The sequence below is a fragment of the Taudactylus pleione genome, unplaced genomic scaffold (assembly GCF_031769625.1).
Source record: "Taudactylus pleione unplaced genomic scaffold, aTauple2 ptg000726l, whole genome shotgun sequence".
Taxonomy (NCBI): Eukaryota; Metazoa; Chordata; class Amphibia; order Anura; family Myobatrachidae; genus Taudactylus; species Taudactylus pleione.
Genome location: NW_028285128.1, coordinates 6644687 through 6663667, shown reverse-complemented (window position 1 = coordinate 6663667; position 18981 = coordinate 6644687). Strand labels below are relative to the sequence as shown.

At 44.5% G+C, this 18981-nt stretch overlaps 2 protein-coding genes across 5 annotated transcripts in view; one reads left to right on the top strand and one right to left on the bottom strand.

The window, feature by feature from the left end:
* ASPN (asporin) overlaps positions 1 to 14005 on the bottom strand; it is a 60300-nt gene extending 46295 nt beyond the window's left edge. The window contains exon 1 of the mRNA XM_088456898.1: positions 13941 to 14005. The gene's annotated coding sequence lies outside the window, so the exon portion shown is untranslated. The remainder of the gene's footprint in view (positions 1 to 13940) is intronic.
* The window catches only part of CENPP (centromere protein P), a 475725-nt gene that overhangs the window by 258403 nt on the left and 198341 nt on the right, over positions 1 to 18981 (top strand). The window lies entirely within an intron of this gene.

Below are 18981 nucleotides of genomic sequence, written 5' to 3'. Positions count from 1 at the left end.
GCACGCGCACTGCGATGCATGTGCAGAACGCAACAATTGGCCGATTGTGTGCGTATTACTAACTGCGTTTCTTGCTGAATCAGGTCCATAGATTGTTTCTGCAGAATATATATTTTTTATGAATGGAATTGTGCTTTAGTTGCTTAATATAATGCTCCAAATACAGTTGTGTCCTCATAAACGTACAGTATTTATGCAATATGGCGCAAGACGCTTGGCACAACTGAGATGCTCCGACACGGGTAGCTTAACACACTTTTCTGCTAAATATCGCGTCATAGTTGCATTGTAGTTTAATACAAGTCTGCTTGCAGTGTACCAGAGACATTACGTTGTGACTTTTGTCGCAAAGGAAATGGTACAACCTATGTACAAAGTTTCAGCATAACAACACGGTGGGAGGAATAGCCACGGCCACTCATAGTGGACCAAATGTTATACAGATTTATGATTCAGTCGAACACAGATATACAAGTACTGCAAGCCCCAGTGGTCTGTGTACACTAGCAATGTAGTTTTGTCTCCTCTTATATTTTTTAGTAGTGCAAATAAGACGCAAGTTTTGAAAAAAGGACGTTTGGTACGGCTAAGTCACAAGGACCCTGGCACCCCAAGAAGGGCTATTTGGCGCGCCTAGAGCAAAGTGGTGTGAGGACATATCGGTAATAGCTACAGCTGATAAATGCTTCATAAAGAATCTACCTCTCTATAATGTTGGAGTCATTTTACTAACATAAATGGAAAAGTTATTCTGTGCAGTCTAGTGAAAATTAGACAATGAAAACAATTACTATGGGTTACTGTACTGGTGTAATGTTTGTACTAATAATAACAGCCAAAGTTTTAAAAACCAATAGATGTTCCCACTGTTTTTTTATGAAAAATTTCAGATCATTCTATCTTGCGCTCAAGTCTCATAACAAGGTATTTTCATAAAACAGCAGTGTTCTCCCCAGAATTTTTTTCCAGCTGGGTGGCATCCAAAAGTAGCTGGGTGGAGGCCTTCACAATTATGCGCGCGCCGGGAAAAGGGGTATCTCCCAGACCAATCCAGCCTGACATGTCTCAGGCTGCTCCCCCACTGGCGCTCAGTCAAAAGTGCTCATTATGCAGTGCCCCCTGTGTTTGTACCCTTTATACAGTCCCCCTTGTAGTTTTCCCCTTTATGCATTGCCCCCTGTAGTTTAGCTTTGCCCTTATGCAGTGCCCCCTGGCTGAAGTAGTGCCCCTATGTAGACTGGTCTATGTAGTGCCCCCAGGCTTAAATAGTGCCCCCCAGGCTGGCCCCTTATGCAGTGCCACCAGGTTTAAAGTGTCCCTTATGCAGTGCCCCCAGGCTGGCCCCTTTATGCAGTGCCCCCAGGCTGGCCCCTTTAAGCAGTGCCCTCAGGCTGGCCCTTTTATGCAGTGCCCCCAGGCTGGCCCCTTTTTGCAGTGCCCCCAGGCTGGCTCCTTTATGCAGTGCCCCCAGGCTGGCTCCTTTATGCAGTGCCCCCAGGCTGGCTCCTTTATGCAGTGCCCCCAGGCTGGCCCCTTTATGCAGTGCCCCCAGGCTGGCCCCTTTATGCAGTGCCCCTAGGCTGGCCCCTTTATGCAGTGCCCCCAGGCTGACTCCTTTATGCAGTGCCCCAGGCTGGCTCCTTTATGCAGTGCCCCCAGGCTGGCTCCTTTATTCAGTGCCCCCAGGCTGGCCCCTTTATGCAGTGCCCCCAGGCTGGCCCTTTTTTGCAGTGCACCCAGGCTGGCCCCTTTATGCAGTGCCCTCAGACTTAAATAGTGCCCCCGGTCCCGGCCCCAGCACTTACCTTTACTTGCTGGCCGCTCTCCCGCTCGCTGCCGCTGCTGCTGCCACGCGCTGACTGGATCTAACTAGATCCAGTAGGCGCGCGGGGCAGGTTCCTCACGTCGCGGGTGACGTTATGACGTCACCCGCGCAGTGCATCACTGGGAACGCTGGCCTCTGAAGTGATCGTAGGCTTCTTTAGCCTCCAGTCACTTCAGAGGCCAGTGTTCCACAGCGGGGGTCAGCGGGGAAAAGTGCCGGGCGGCAGGCTGTTTCTGCCGGGCGATGCACCCGCAGAAAACAGCCTGGGGAGAACACTGAACAGTAAATATGCAATGGCAGCACAAAGCTACTCAATGTTGTCAGAGATGTGAGCTTTTATAGGTGGTAAAACCTTCCTGGTCCTGAGAAGATGCCTGCATGAGAAATGGTCAGTGTAGCCATTACCATTAGTCACAGATCTAACCAATCTCTACTCCTAAAATGATCAATATGGGAGAACATCAACAGCAATATTTCATTCTGGTGGATGATGGACTTCAAGATGATCTAAACCATATGCACATCTTCCATGGGATAATCCTGTACTGTGGTAACACTTCCTAGTTTGTAGGATCCCAGACATAGTAACTAAGTAGATTTGGTAGTGGCTACAGTCCCAGACTTCATCCTCTTATATGTGGTTATTAGATAACAGTCAAAGAGCTCTGGCTGAATTTTATAGTCCCTAAGGATATTGTGCTGCATCTTCTTTAATTTGAAGCAAAAGAAGTTATGAGGATTCAGCTGTTGTATATTCATTGTCATGCTCCGACCCTTAAAAACCACCTGCTTACCTCTCCGGTGTCTCACGCTGTGCATCACTCCCGGCTGTTGCTGAGGTCTGTCTGTGCTGCTTCTGCCCCGTCCGCTCAGTGTCCTTTCACTGAGCATGTGGATGGCTCTCCGTAGCCCCTTGCTCACAGTGTGTCTTTCCAGCATGATGGCACACAAACTGCATGCCAGAGTTCCGCAGCCGTGTTGGCCTCTGTCACCTGACGCTCTTCCTCCACTCAGAGCGCTGTCCCCAGACCAGCTAATTGCAGCATCCAATCTCTGGGAATCCTCCCCTATAAATTCCATTTCCTGACTGGCCTCTGTTGCCAGTACAACGTCGCTTCTGCTGAAGTTACAGCTTTGTGCTGAGCTCCCAGGTACTCTGCATCTGAATGGTCCCAGGGCCTGATTCATTATGGATCGCAACTGCGATAGTATGCTAATCCATTGCAATCGCTACGCCATCGCAGCACATAAGGATGCCCACTTTACCTTACACACATCCGTAATGTTTAGCAAAACTGCAAAACCATTGGTACAATCGAGTACCATCGCAGCCTCACGCACACTTGCACAAGGTCTGACTTTACTCAGGAATTGTTAACTTCCTCAAGCTGCGTACGACATCGCAGTGGCTAATTTATGCATGCCCATGTAGCGATGTTCAAATGTACTGGCACGCCTGCGTTTCCCCGGCCACTGCCCCAGTCACCACCCCCAAATGGTGCTTCCTGTCAATCAGTCTGAGATGGGTCTGCGTAGTCACTGTGATCGCAGTCCTGATCGCAGAGGGCAGTTCGCGCACTGCGGTGCATGCAACAATCGGCCGATTGCATGCATAATCGCAGTTGCGATCGGTAGTAAATCAGGCCCCCAGTTCGTTATATTACAGTTCCAAGTCTGGTTATAGTGTCTCCTATTCCATCTAACATTTCAGTCTGGTTTTACCACAGAGACTTGTTAACATTAACATCTATCGGTTCCATCCAATACCTCCAACCATCGGTCCCATCCGATACTTCCATCACCGGCCCCAAACCGACACAGCACAGCAATTCATCATCATCTGTTCCAAACCGACCCAGTATTGATCCCAAACCGATCAAGTTCTTCAATTCATCAACATTGGTCTCCAACCGATCAAGTTCTTCAATTCATCAACATCGGTCTCCAACCGATCAAGTTCTTCAATTCATCAACATCGGTCTCAAACTGATCAAGTTCTTCAACTCATCAACATCGGTCTCAAACCGATCAAGTTCTTCAATTAATCAATAACAATCTCAAGCCAATCCAGCTCTCAATCCAGCATTATCTGTCCCAATCCAATTCTGCCTATTTCTTCAGTATTTTATATCCAGTTCCCATTCCAACCTGCTGTTCAATAAAGACATTTACTTTACTGTCCTCACCTTCGGACCCATCATCCTCTACAGTGCATATTACTCCTCACATCTTACATGAGGAAGTCCTGGCTCAAGCCACCCAGGTTTCAGAGCCGTAACTAGACTTTTTGGTGCCCTGTGCCAGAAAGAGCATTGGAGCCCCCCATTTTTCAAATAGGGAGATAACATACCCGAAAAAGGGGATAGCCTCATGAAAAAGGGCCAGGGAAGATATAGGGGAGTCTAGGAGATGCTGGGGATGAAATAAGAGGAAGCTACAAGTGAGAATGATAATTAATAGAAAGTTGACAGGCCTGAACAGCGCCCCTTGTCCTGCGGTGCGCACAGGCCGCACTACTCTAGTTACAGCCCTGCCAGGTTTATCCATGCCTCCCAAGTCTCCTCTTCAGCCTCCCACGCCAGTTACGACCAACTCCTAACCTCAGGCATGACATTCGCATCCTTTAAGAGGATACTACTAAACTGAGATAGTCAGAAAGATTGGGCCCTGAAGCCTGTTGCCTCCTTCCTAAGGAAGTGTGGGATCCCCTATAAATTAGTTTTTTTCCAATTTGACTTATAGTGACCAAAGTAAGTCACCAAATTAAATTTAGACATTTATCTCAGTTTCCATCTGAAATTATCTAAATTGCCAATCCAGCCAGCTATACTGTTGCTAATCAAGGGAAAGTTATTTACTTTTCCTGCATATGTTATGGAAACATCATCTCTCTGCTGTGGATGTTTGTTTCTGGTTTTGCTGGAATTATTTGTTCTTAACACTCTATAAAATGAGTTTTGAGGGTGTATTTTTAAAAAAAAAAAAAATTTTTTTGATATTACAAATAGATCCTGAAGCAGCTCATAGTGACCTGACCACTGTGTTTCTGGACTCTTTTCAGTCTTATAAATATAAGCTGTCACTCTTTGCTGATGACATCCTCATCATCTTAATATAACCGTAACTCACTTTACTTACCCTATGTAACATTGTTCTGAATTTGCACACTCTCTCAGGATATGAAATCAATAATGATGACTAAGGACATTTTCTCTCCCTATTCTCCCCGCATTACTAAACTTGTAACAACTAAGGGCCGTATTCAATTAGAAGCGAAAAGCCATTCTCTACGAAAAAGTATCGCCGATTGCGGCTATTCGCGTGGTCTGAACTTATCTCAATATTCAATTCCAACCGGGTTTTGCGTACGCGGAAAGTCAATACAATGTAATAAGCGAAAAAGATGTGCCTCTGAATAGTAGGGGAAAAGAAGAGCACAATTTTTATTTTCGGGTGCAAAGGTGGGGAAACAACTCTGAACCCTTGGGTCAGCCCCCCAAAGGACAACTGCGTAAAAAAATCCCAGAAAAAAAACTTATGAACACCACATTTGGGGGCGAAAAAGCACAAAGTTGGGGACAATTTCAAAAACTAATGAAAAAAGGTTCAGGGGGTGCTCTTAGAAGAGGCCAAGTGTTTTTGGTATTGCAGGTGCTTTTATGCAGGAGGAAATTCACTTTTACTAAAACTTCACTTTAGAAACATTAAAATATGCTAGCACCAATTTTCAAGTACCCCAAATTTGTCAGGACTACTTATTTTCACCAAAAAATACTGCTTAATGCCATTCTTCACCACTTGTGCAAAGACGCTAATAAGAAGCTATTGAAACAACTTAAGTACCCCAATAAGTTTTATTAGGGCTATTCGGACACATATACATTGATCCCCAATGTAAGTGCATCTTTTTGGGGGGTTCAGGCTGATTTCCCCAATTCTGACAGCACTTTCCGCCTGTTCTGAATTCGCCGCTTGCCGTTTTTGCCTGTTTTGAAATTGAATACGGCAAATAGCAGAGACGCGCACGATAAGTTTCCGCGTCCAAAAGACACGATGTAGGCGAAAAGTCCGGCAGGCGGAACGTGAAACGAATTGAATACCGCCCTAATTCTCAAACTATTGGCAGACATATTTCTGCCTTGTTGCGTGTTGTTCCCTTATCAATTAATTAAATAGCTTCTAAATGGCAGAATTTTGTATTTATTTAATGTTGCCATTTTAACATAACTCTTCTATTTATTTGCCACATTGCCTCTTTGTAGTCCTAGAATAGGCTACTCAGCTGTGTAGAATGGCATTTGCTCTCAGCATACTACAGATCAGAAGAGAATTCTGATGTTCTCGTGCTTTGTAATCTGGGCATCCATGATACCTGTCTTTCATATTAACATCCTTCTCACTTGTGACAGTGGTTAGCATAGACCTTTGCCCCCCCCCCTCCAAATTCACATGTCAAACTTTGAGATAATATGCACAGATGGTCCAACAAAAACAAAAAGATCTCCATCTTGATACAATCTTGCCATTTCCAAATCATCCCTAGAGGGCATATAGCAATGGAGAGTTTAACATCGAGAGAAGTATATGAAAACAAGCAGGTACATTTCTCTTATAGTACATTACAAAAAATACAAATACATATAGAATTATGATTTTATGACATTTTACACTGATAAGAGTCCATATATTAACAACTGTTACCAATATAAGTACTTAGGGGTTCAAACTGAGTTTCAACATTAACAATGTAGTTAAAAGAACAACATAAAACTAGTCTCTTAGAAGATCATCAGATACCAAATGCACAAACCTAGATGCTATCTGAAAACCAACTAATAATGTTGATACTGTACCTGTATAATTTTGCAGGACAAATAAAATTTAACAGACTAAACATATTATACATCCAACTAATAAGATTTGTTAGGAGTATACACAACACTCACCACTGCACTCTGTATAAAGATCTTAACTGGCACAGTTTATTTGTGCAATTAAAAAAAAAAAAATTCAACATTTATAATGTAATTATTAGATTGATCAGTGGAAATATTAAAATCCCCCGATCAAGGATAAAACAATATATGGCAGCAAGATAACAGAGCTCAGTATTTTTTAGTACAGTAGGTGAACCTGTTTCTAATACTCTGTAAAATAATAATTTAAAGCTCTTCGGTTTTACTCGATTATGGGCCTGATTCAGACCCACTCGCGAGCGGCTGTCCGCTCGCAAGTGGGTCGATGGTGTGCACTGCGCATGCGCACGACGGAGGGAGCTCTGTCGTGCGCATGCGCGAGACGCGACGAGCGAAGGACTTTCCTTCGCTCGTTGTGTCTGATCAAAGGGGGCGTGCTGTCGAAGTTGATTGACAGCACGCCCCCTTTGGTGGGCGTGCCGGGGGCGTGCCTCCCAGAAGGGGGCGTTCCCAAGGGAACACCTACCGTCAGAAGCCGGCCCCACTGACATCACTAGTGATGTCAGTGGGAGTGATTTTGGCTCTGATAGAGCCAAAATCACTCCGGGCCTTGCGGTTGAGAAACTCAACCGCAGGCTCCGGCTTGCAGTGGCGATGGTCGCGATGGTCAAGACCATCGCGACCATCAACCTGCACGCTCGTATATGCTGTGGGTGGTGACCCACAGCTATACGAGCGTCCAGGAGGACGCTCCATAATTATGGCGGTGGGCCCTGATTCAGAGCGAGTGCTCTGGTCAGAGTGTCCGGCTGAATCAGGGCCTATGTTCAAACCTCAAAAACACCATCATATTGGCTATCCGGCTCTCGCATGTTTTGGATAGCCAATAAGATAAACCCGAAATAACGCAAACTTGCACTAATTTGGTGGAAAAATAACAACTCAAAACCGAACCACTCATCTCTATAAAATATATTATATGTTTGTATATTTTTATTAAATGTAATTACTTGAAACTTCTGCAGTATTGCATTTGATTATAATCTGTTCCTTATATAGAACAACTTTCTAAATAGGTCTCATGACCTTAACTTTGTAAATCCTGCCTAAAAATAAATATTAATCATCATCATACTACTTACTCAAATGTCTTCTCCATCTGTTTGTGCTTATTTGAAGAGCAAAGATCCATTCATTATTTGTAGTCATCCTGTCCAAATATGTGCCAGTTCTGAATGTCATACACAAGTAAATATATTCAGATGGAGATTTATATTAAGATCCTAATGTTTTTGTTTCGACAAAAGCAATCTTCAGTCCTCAGAAGTTCTAAACAAAAGTTTGTATGAACATTGGGCCTGATTCAGACCCACTCGCGAGCGGCTGTCCGCTCGCAAGTGGGTCGATGGTCTGCACTGAGCATGCGCACGACGGAGGGAGCTCCGTCGTGCGCATGCGCCAGACACGACGAGCGAAGGACTTTCCTTCGCTCGTTGTGTCCGATCAAAGGGGGCGTGCTGTCAATGTTGATTGACAGCACGCCCCCTTTGGTAGGCGTGCCGGGGGCGTGCCTGCCTGACGGGGGCGTTCCCACGGGAACGCCTCCCGTCAAAAGCCGGCCCACTGACATCACTAGTGATGTCAGTGGGAGTGATTTTGGCTCTGATAGAGCCAAAATCACTCCGGAGCTTGCGGTTGAAAACCTCAACCGCAGGCTCCGGCTCGCAATTTCGATGGTCGCGATGGTCTCGGCCATCGCGGCCATCAAAATGCACGCTCGTATAGCCTGTGGGTGGTGACCCACAGCTATACGAGCGTCCAGAAGGACGCTCCATTTTCATGGAGGCCGGCCCTCATTCAGAGCGTGCGCTCTGCTCAGAGTTTACGGCTCTGAATGAGGGCCATTGTTCATACAATGTTGACATTCTGAATGTTGACATTATAATCTCCCATATACCTCCAAAGCATCACAATGTCTGAACTCACAATATGCACACTGGGCACTCTTCTTGTCTCATTTCAATTTTCTTTTGACTCTCACCTGACAAAGATTAGATCTTTGCTAGACATCTACAGGTACACAAAATCTAGTAAGTTCTTACTCATAATTATTGGTTACTAGGAGGGAGATATATCAAACCTTCCAGAGAGGTAAAGTGGAGAAATTGCCCATAGCAACCAACCAGTGTTTGTCATTTTTTTAGCCTGTAAAATGACAGAAGCTGTTTGGTTGGTATGGGCAACTTCTTCACTTTATCTCTCGCAAAGCTTTGCCCTTGGTCTTTGCAAAGACATGCAGGAGATGTTACAGCTTGTTCCACCTTTGCACCAAAGTATCTTTTATCCAGCAACAGCAGAGCTTCTGTACTCTGAACATCATCATTATTCTACTAAATTGTGAAGACTTTTCAGTTATTTTAGTATAGGATCATTTTTCCAACATGTTCCATCCATAAAGCTTTCTTTCAACCTTAATTCTTTCCAATATTTTTATCAAGAAAAGTATTGTTTGCACAATCTCCAACAATAAATCCTTACTTCAGTCTATATTCCACAATCCAGTGGCCAGACCGAAAGAGAACAAATTCTGGAGTATAATTTCCATATGCCAGAATCACTGGTCTGATCTACAGTACTTCCAGTGTCTGAGCTTGCTCACAGTAATCACACTCATGGCTCCACTGGCACGGTATGTAGTATTTATCCAAAACTCCCACATCCAATCCCTTTGGAGTTCTGACAACTGATGACACTGGACCTGATTCAGGTTTGGAACTAGAGTAATATAGAGCAATAAAACTGTGTACCTGGACAAACCATTTTGCAATGCAAGGGGTGCAAATAAATTTTTTTTTCATGTGGGGTAAATACTTGCTGCTTTTGCATGTAGCCCACAGATACTAGACAGCTTTATTTTTACACTGCAATTTAGATCGCAGATTGGACACGCCCCTCCCAAATCCAAATCTCTCTGCACAAATTAAATCTGCCCACCTGCAGTGCAGCATGGTTTTACCAAGATGCACACTTACTAGCTATTTTTTATTCTATTCCCAAATCTGAATTGGGTCCACAGTAACTAATCTTCACATTATCTGTTCCAATGTCCTCCACACCAGTCATTCTGCGATAAATACCATAGACCTGTTCCTCAAATAGGACCAGGAGACAATGCTTTGTTTCCTACCTGAAATACTAAATTGAAAGAACCTTCCATAAAATTTGTTACACATTTCATAGGCCCTTATGTCACATCAGTGCTGTGGGATTTGTTTCAAATATTTGTTATTACAATTAGACCTCTTGAATGTGTATGTCCAAGAATATACAGTATTACATGAAGGACACAGGATCATTATTCCAAAATGTTCCACTCCTAAAGCCTTCCAACAACTTCATCGAGAAAAGTAATTGTTTCCACAATCTCCTACAGCTTTGTGTGACTGATAAAACCCAGGACCTCATTCAGAGTCGGTCGTTGCGGCTGCACGGTCGTAAGGTAAAAGGGGCCGGATATGCAAATGAAGCGCTTGCAAGTTGCGTCGTTAAGATGGGATCGTTAGCTGGACGAGCGAGGGGAGGATGTGGCCGTATGACTAAAAATACGCCCCCTTCTCGTTCCCATTACACGTCATCTCCGGGCATATAAGGATTAATCGAGGCCATCGGAGCTGCTCGTAAACCTTAAGGTTGACCATACCCTCTCTTAAGCACTACGATCAAGTCAGTGTAAAAACCTCCCATGTCACATGTGCCATGACACTACTTAGTTAATTATGCACTCCCATAAAACGCCGTTTGCATAGTCAGGCACGTCTGCGTTCGGATCTCCACTCCCCCGTTCACAAGCACCTTCCCCTGTTACCACCCACAAACGCCTCATCCTGTCACTCAAACTAACGACCTGGCCAAGTTGCAGGAGCGAGCAATTTCTGATCGTAATAGCTAGCTTGCACACGCGCATTGCGAATTTTACGCATGCGCAGTTTAGCGAACATCGGTGGCGTACGACCGTGCGGCCGCAACGACCGACTCTGAATGAGGTCCCCAGTCTCCTCAACCCCATATATCCTAAAACCTCATATTCTCAATTGTTTTACATTTTGCAACAGGCCAATCAGTACAAATTGTTCCATTGAATATGAGGGATTATGGGCCTGATTCAGCACGGATCACAATTGCAACTGCGTACGCAGATTGAACGATTGTTAGCCATTACGCATGCATATAAGTCGCACTGCGATTACGGAAGCACATAGGAATCCATTGCAGAGTTAATAGGCTGTGAGCATTTGGGGGCAATGACAGGAGTGGTCGGAGAAACACAGGCATGCCTGTCCATTTGAACGCCGTTTCATGGGCGTGCATAAATAAGCCACTGTGCTTGCCTATGCAGCTTGAGTACTCACTACATGCGATGAGACTTGCAAATTCTGGGACTGGTCAGGCCTGCTGTAATTGTGTATGACAGGCCGATGGGCTTCCATGTTAGCGATGTATACACAGGACTACTAGGTATTATAGATGTAAGAAGGCAGCAATGGGCGTCTCTATGCTGGTTGAGCTATGGCAGGCATTAGCATATTTTCACAGCTGCATTGCGTGCGATTGCGCAGCTGCAATCGAAATGGTGATCCGTGCTGAATCTGGCCCTATGTCCCTTAACAACGCTTTTAGATCAAAATATCCAATATTCATGCAGGCTGTGTTTACACTCCTTGTGGTTAATCATCATAATATCTGGCTTTGTTATACTGGCCGGTATACAATTTGCGATTCCTGTCTGCTTCCTTTGAATAGACAGATACTGGCTAGTAAGTCAAAGGGGCCTATCCATTACATGACCAGGAGGTTTTGGTCACATTGTTCAAAAAGTCGTGTAATGGATAGCCGCCAAGGACCAGCGATGCGCGTGCACGTTGGGTCCTTGCCGACTCCCGACTATCTACGGAACATGCTGGTCAACCTGACAACACTTGTCAGGTTCCCCATGTTCCGAGATAGGAGGTCGGGATCCTGCACTGAAAGACGGAAAGACGTTCAGTGCGGGCACCGCACCCGGTGACCTGAAGGACTGAATGCTAGAAGTCCAGTCTTTCAGGTCGCCTAATGGATAGGCAAATTAATTGTAGTCAAATGATTAAAAATGATACACCAAGAAAGAAATGTGATGTGTTAGTAAGATTTACTTATTGAAAACGTTATTAGAGACTGTAGTGTTCGTTTGCTCCTTCTAGACAGTGTGGGCCTGACGATGAGCTGGAATGCACCCAAATCTGCATGTGGCTTTAGTGTACACATGCATTATAGAAATGCATATTTTATGCTAAAATAAATCAGACTTCGATCCAACTCAACATCAAATCTCATGTGTATATAAGTGTGTAACGTTTAGCCATACCTCAGTCACAGTTTCAAGCTCACTCTGGCTATTATAGTAATACAATACTCTTCTCTCAGGACATAAAATTCCCCCACATAGTTCAGGGTACTGTGAACTTTGGGTACCTCGCTATGAAGCCCATACATAATTCCTTGAAAACTTGACTCTACAATAAGTCTAGTCATTTCCAATCACCAGCAGCAAAGTGGGTTCACATCCTAGACAATTTTTTACACAAAATACAATGTTTATATATACGTCTCACCAGTCAGAGTACGGCTTTATGTACATAACTGTTGTATAATTAATGCAAAGAAATATAAAAATGAATGGTAGAAAATAACTGATTGTTCCATCTGGTTTAACCATTTTGCCTACAGTACATTTTCTTTTTTCTTTTTTTTTATATACACAGCATTGGAGTATATCTTGCATATCTTTAAACCAGGGGAGTTCAACATCATGTTTTGCTATTAGGGAAACAGTGGTAGGGCAATACATACAGCCGGCGGTTCTAATCCTGACAGCAGCATCCCGGCAGAGAAGGAAATCCCGATCGTCAAAGGTAAGTATTTACTAACCTAATTCTACCCCCTAACCCTTCCTTAGGGGTGCCTTACCCTAACCTCCCCACCAAGTCCATAAACCTAACCCCCCCCCCCCTTCCCCGCCGCCTAAACTTAACCCTAACCTACCCCCGGGGGTGCCTAAACCTAACCCCCTCTTTCCCACAGCCTAAACCTAACCTCCCGGGGGGGTGCCTAACCCTTAAGTCCCCCCCGGGAACCCTAAACCTTGTAGAACTTTAGGATACCTTACATACCATAATATTTACATATTACGAAATCGTACAAACATGTGATAAAAGCGTCTTATGCACAATGCTTACCTTGTGCATGTAGAGCATATCTATAATTCAGGGCAAGTAAAAGGAACTTCCATCTCCCACCCTACATTAAAGTGAACTTCTAATTTGTAGAACTGTGAGGACTGTCATTAATAACATGAAGAAAGTATGCACACATTAGGGCTGCCTTCATTTCATGTTTACACTATAACTATAACTTTACATGCACTGTTTTCGTTGCAACAGTTCTTTTTTTATTTTTGCTGTACTCACCCGAACGAGGTAAGTCCGGGGTGCCCGTCCTGTTAGCTGTGCATGGGGGGAGGGTTAGGGTTAGGGCAGCTAGCGGGGTTAGCGGTAGTTGGTTTTTTTTTTGGGGGGGGGGTTTGGGTTAGGCACCCCTAGGGAGAGGTTAGGTTTAGGGAGCAGTAAGGGGGGGTTAGGGTTAGGCACCCTCGGGGGAGGTTGAGGTTAGGCACTGGGGGGGAGGTTAGGGTTAGGCACCACTAAGGGAGGGTGAGGAGGGGGGACAGGAGAGGTTAGCATACTTACCTGCCTCTGTCTTGGTTTTCATCCTGTCGGGCAGCCGCCAGCATTTCATTCCCATTCCAGATACATAGATTGATTGATTGATTGATAGATAGAACTTGCATGCTGCTATCCCATAGCATACAATATACAAAATGCAAATTTCTGAGTGTAATAGAACAATAAAATACACTGGCAGGTCACAGCATGTGTCACTCACTCACTCCCTATTATGTTTTGTACTTTTAAGGATGAAAGTTCAAGTGCCTCTCCAGGAAAGGTTTTGTAACACTGAAATATCTAAGCTTAAAGTGTCTCACCACAAGTGATCTCAAACCTTTCAGGTGTGAGCAAAAATAAGTATTGTATTAATGTAATTTGTGCCAATGTAGGATAAATCCAAATGGATGAAATGTTTTTCCCCAAGATGTAGCACTATACCTAGGACATAATGTTGTGCCAGTTCCACTTCTAGTGCTGAATTTTTAGGAGGCATGTCTATGTCATGACAAATTAAATCTCATTCAAATAGCGAAAAGGTCATGACTTACCAAGCCACTGAATGAGTTTCCTGTTTTTAGACTTCAGAAAATTATTTCCCATTACATAATATCCTAACTGAATAATGTGTTTTGCAAAGTCCCATACTGGCAAAACGTATTATTTTTGTTTCTGGCCTACATATTTTCCTAGTCCCCAGCCACCAAAGATGAGAGATCACCAATAAGCAAAAGCTGCCAGGAGTATTAACCCTTAATATGCTGTGCCTGCATTGGCAACTTAACAGGCCTTGAATCTGCAGAGCTATACCATTTGGGTACATCTTGCCTTTACAGACCACTGGTGATGCATAGAAATAAGTTGGGGTTTTTTTTCACTGTAATGAAGCCAAGTGTAGCTAGAATTACAGGAGGTGTTCAGTCTTTGTCTGGCACATGCACACACGTGTCCTTTCATCTCTCCTCTTGTTACCATATGTGTTTTGTTTACTGTGTTTCTTGTTTTATACATCAACATTTTTACTTCAAACAAACATTTTTTTTCTGCGTTCAGTTTGGAGAAATACTTTGTTGCATCTGCAAAATATATGTCTTTCAATTGAAATCTTTATTGTGAAAGTATATTCTCTGCTGGGTCAAACTAGGATGTACAGATGGAGCACTTGATATTGATTTCAGCATGAAAGCAGAAAGATGCGCACATTTCTGCAGGGTTTTTTTTCCGGATTCGCTGCTGCATTTGCAGTTGCTAGTTTCAGCCTTCCCCTTGTGTACTTGCAAATGCCGGACATTGCAAGCCATGAGACGCCCACTTTCAATGTTTGCGGATATTGCAAATACACTGGTGTACTCAAACACTCCACTCGGCGCACCATCGTGATCACCATCAACACTGACAATGCCTATGGCTGACGCAGTGTCTCCTTCTGAGCTTTCTCTAAACATGGCCTCTGTGGCTGCGGCTCTGCATTTGGGAATGCAGCTACGTTCACTGACACTCCCATAACACGCTCATACGATCACTTCAGGCCACCTCCCAGGGACCATAGCTTTCATCTGCCAGCTCAAATGGGGGAGATTAAATATGCAACAGCATTCTCTACACTCAGTGGTAGACCTGCTCTGTAGGGGTTTCCAGGAGTTTTTCACGCACGCGCAGTAGCAAATAATCGCTTAACTGCACAAACATCGAAACTTTATCCACCTCTGAATCAGGCACAGAGTCAAGATAACCAACATTTTCATAACTGAAACTGTTCTGTGAAATATACACCGCGTTCTGCATTTGGGAGCTGAAGTTTGCATGTTTTTCCCATTGAGTTTGGATTTAAGTGTTCCGTGTGGAAATACCCATATCGTTTGTGTGCTGGGAGTCGTCCTTGGCCCTTTTCAGATATGTTCTGATGACAAGTACCTCTCATCCCCCACCGAGCAATAGCAGCAATTATACACCTATGGAATCCTCTGACACAGGGGTCAGGGAACTTTTTTACCTCTTACCCCAAAATATATTTAGATACGCCGACGTTACCTCCTTGATTTCAAGGGAAGAAAATCATATAGTAGTGCCCCCATAGTTATGCCCCTGTAGTAGTGCCCCCATAGTTATGCCCCTGTTGTAGTGCCCCCATATAGGGCCCATGTAGTAGAGCCCCCATATAATGCCCCTGTAGCAGTGCCCCCATATAATGCCCCTTTAGCAGTGCCCCATATAATGACCCTTTAGTAGTACCCCCATATAGTGCCCCTGTAGTGCCACTTGTACAAAGAAAAAGAAAAACACTTACCTTACTCAGCGCTCCTGCATCCGCCGCTATCCTGTCTGCCCGGCTGCTCCTCGGAACTATGGAAGAAACATCATGACGTCTCTCCCATAGTGCGCATGGGGAGAGCCGGAAGTTGGAGTTCAGAAGAGAACTCCAGCCTCCGGCTAACGCCATGCTGCATGGAAGGCGCCGGGCGTCCACTGGTAATAACATCTCAGCGGGCGTCCGGCTTAGAGCCTCCCTGCGGCGCCGGGCTGGAGGACACTGGCGCTGCACCCGGGGCCAGTGACCTCCATTCCTGGGGGTAATGGACGGACAGCCGGGCATGCAATGATTAATATGCATGCCCGGCTGTCCGCCCATTACCCCCAGGAATTTAATTTTTACCCCATTTGGGGTTATTTACCCCTGTTCCCCGACCAGTGCTCTGACACAAGTTGTATTTAATGAGTGTAAAAATAACTAGGAAAAGGGGGTGTAAGAAAGATGTGAACACATTGTATAAACAAAACCGCATTGATTCTCTACTCTCACCAAGTACAAAACAGAGATGCCTAAACAAAGAAAAAAACATTGCTCACATAAGTATACACACTTTGGCTTCAGTTGGTCAGCTCAGCATATATTAGCATTTATTACAGAATACTGAGTACATTAATAAGAAGGTAGAACAGCAAAAACATTTAATTTAGTTTATTGATATAATTTTATGGCAACACCCCCCCACACACACGCACGCACACACACACACAGTCATGATCTTTATGCAGGTTTACCTAAATAAACTTTTTAAAGACTTTTACTCCCTACAGATAGTTTGATCAATCTCCTTGGTGCTCCACCAAGGCTGTTTCTACTCTGAACGGACCTCATAAAACCATCCAATCAGTAGAAGTAGTGGGCAGTATAAATAATATACATATAAAAAAAAAGTACTAATGAGGTGCAGGAGTGATTCCGATACTCAGGGCCTGATTCAGACCCGTTCGCGAGCGCCGAGCGCTCGCAAGCGGGTCGATATTGCCCTAGTGCGCATGCGCAAGACGGAGGCTGCTCCGTCGTGCGCATGCGCGAGACCCGAATAATGATGGCCAAGCCGTCGTTATGGGTCTCGCACCAAAGGGGGCGTTCTGTCGATGGTGATTGACAGCACGCCCCCTTTGGTGGGCGTGCCGGGGGCGTGGCTGCCCAGACGGAGGCGTTCCTATGGGAACGCCTACCGTCTGGGGCCGGCCCCGCTGACATCACTAGTGATGTCAGTGGGAGTGCTTTTGGCTCTGATAGAGCCAAAAGCACTCCTGGGCTTGCGGCAGCGAGACCCTACCGCAGGGTCTCGTTGCAAGCCAGATGGTCGCGATGGTCTTGACCATCGCGACCATCATTTTGGCCGCTCGCTATAGCCACCCACAGCTATGCGAGCGGCCAGGAGGCCGCTCCAAAAAGGAGCAGGGACGGCCCTGATTCAGAGCGAGCGCTCTGTCAGAGCGTCCGGCTCTGAATCAGGGCCTCAGTACATAGATATAGCAGTGTGTGTCTTATTTAAAAAAAAAACATGACAATTGTCAGCATGGTGTAAAGAATTAAAACTCAGACAAATTCATTTAAAAGAATAATAGTTACACCTCATGGGATCGATCACATTGTCTGACAATGCACCAGTTTTCCTTACACTCTCCCTTCCTCAGCGCTCACACAACCCTTGGTCATGGCGTTTTAATGATCTTCTTTTACCACATGGATATTGGAAATCCCAGATCGAGTCCTCTTTAGATTCTTTATATTGAACAGAATGATCAGGACGATATTTCCAATGGTCTGGGAGGCGCATAAATGTGTTTGCTGGGTAAATGTATACAATTAGGTTCTTATTTAAAAAAACAGAAAACACAACAAAGAGATGCCCTTCTCGCTGAGATCAAATCCCTAGAAACGTCACACAAATCATCTTTGTTTCCTCATTACTATTCTATATTAGAGGAAGCTAGAGCTGCCCTCCATAGACTTTCCATTGATATAATCAAGTTGTCCTACCATAAATGCTGTAGTCGCTTCTATTAATGGGGAAATAAACCAGGAAGGATGTTGGCTAAGGCATTGCGTGAGCAGCGTGCAGTCACATTCATTCAAGCTATAAAAGACGAAAATGGTCAGACCCACAACGAGACTAAACGAATCGATGAGTCCTTTCGTTCTTATTACACTAAACTTAAACATTTAAATAACTCAGGCCATGATTCTGATATTTTTAATCATCGAGAGGTAATATTGTCGTATCTCCAATCGTTGAATTATCCCACGCTGTCTCAAGAGGAGGATGATACGCTTGATTCACCTTTTCTTGCTGAGGAAGTTGACCAAGCAATCTCCTCTTCTCCATCTAGTAAAACTCCTGGTCCATATGAATTCTCTACAGCCTACTACAAGACTTTTGGGGAAAGACTGACTCCCCTCCTGTCTCGTGCTTTTAACTCAATTTCAGATAGGACTCATTTCTCTAAACAATTGCTTGAGGCACATATCACGCCTAAGGAAGGTAAGGACCCCACCTTATGCCCTAGTTACAGGCCTGTCTCACTCCTAAACATTGACTTAAAGCTTTTCGCTAAACTCTTAGCCAACCGGTTGAAACTTCTGCCCAAATGGATTCACAATGACCAGGTGGATTTTGTCCTAGGTCGCGAGGCTAGATACAACACCAATAAAGTTATTAATTTAATACCCCAAGCCTCTCTTTCATCTTCACAGTCTATCATTTTATCGACTGATGCAGAGAAGGCTTTTGACAGGGTTGATTGGGAGTTTATGTCGGGCCTTCTGCGCCACTTGGGTTTGGGGTCAGCCTGTCTACATAGAATTTTGGCTCTATACGATGCCCCCTCAGCAAGAATCAGAGTAAATGGGTCCCTCCCTGATTCATTTGCTATATCTATTGGCACGAGGCAGGGGTGTCCACTCTCCCCTCTTTTATTTGTTCTCTGTATGGAGGCTCTTGCGAGGGGCCATTCGACTTAATGTGAATATCTCTGGTGGTCAGGATCATAAACTAGCTCTCTTCGCAGACGACCTTCTAGCATTGATTACTAATCCGATTACTTCTTCTACTAGAATTCCAGAAATTTGGTATGCTCTCAAATTTTAAAATCAATCCAAATCTGTAGCTATGAGCCTGACTGCACCTCCATCCTTAGTAAACTGTTGAAACAGTCCTTCCCCTTT